Below are 892 nucleotides of genomic sequence, written 5' to 3' on the forward strand. Positions count from 1 at the left end.
TCCTGCATTACCAACGCGCGCCCCCAAAACAAGCACAAAAAAAAAATTAATAAAAACAAACACACACAACCCGGGAAGCCAGAGCCGCAATGGAGAAAATTCCCACGCGTAAACAAAAAAACCCCAAAAACCATAGGGGGAACCCGCCCAAGAAAGAGTAAAACGCACGCACAAACAAACGAAAAAAAAACAGAGGCGATCGGGCGCAGGGGGTCTCCAAGCCTGCTGTCTTTTTCCGAAACTTTTCTCAAAGGGCGTCACATCTGGGGCGATTTTCGGGTCACCGACGTCGCACCATGCCCAAACCCGTTTTAAATTTTTCCATCTCCCCTTTTGGGCCCATCTTTATCATTTCTTGTTTTAATGAAGACAGAGGAAGGGTAATTTTCCCCTTTTAACGGGAATGTTAAAACTGTCTCTCCGTCTCGCGTCTCCCTGGTTTCTGTTAAATCCTATTTTTATGCTTTTCCCCTTCTAAGTAAACATTTTTACAGCTGATTGCCAAAGCCAGTGAACCGGGATTACTTTTTCATTTATAACGTACACAGCTTCATCAAGTTCGCTGCTGCCCCAACACGAACCCGTATCGAACCAGTTAGAAATGCTTAAATCTCTTCATTTTCACTCCAGTTACATTCTTCCCTTTCCCCCCCCGTTTAAGTTGTTCTTCGATTGCACTAACGCTCCCCTTAAACTGTTCTTATACTTCCCCTTAAGTTGCTCCCCGGCCTCTTTAAAATTACTTTACAGGTTCCCTCTGGCCCCTTTTGGTCACTGGGGTTGCCAGGGTTTTCGCGCCTGCCTGGGCCCAAAACGTTTGGGTTTTGCGGGGGGAAGCTCTCGCACTTGCTCGTGGGGGGGGAGGCGGTTCCTTTTTTTCGGGTTTTTCGGG

Source organism: Penaeus monodon, chromosome 25 (genome assembly GCF_015228065.2).
Source record: "Penaeus monodon isolate SGIC_2016 chromosome 25, NSTDA_Pmon_1, whole genome shotgun sequence".
NCBI classification, from domain to species: Eukaryota; Metazoa; Arthropoda; class Malacostraca; order Decapoda; family Penaeidae; genus Penaeus; species Penaeus monodon.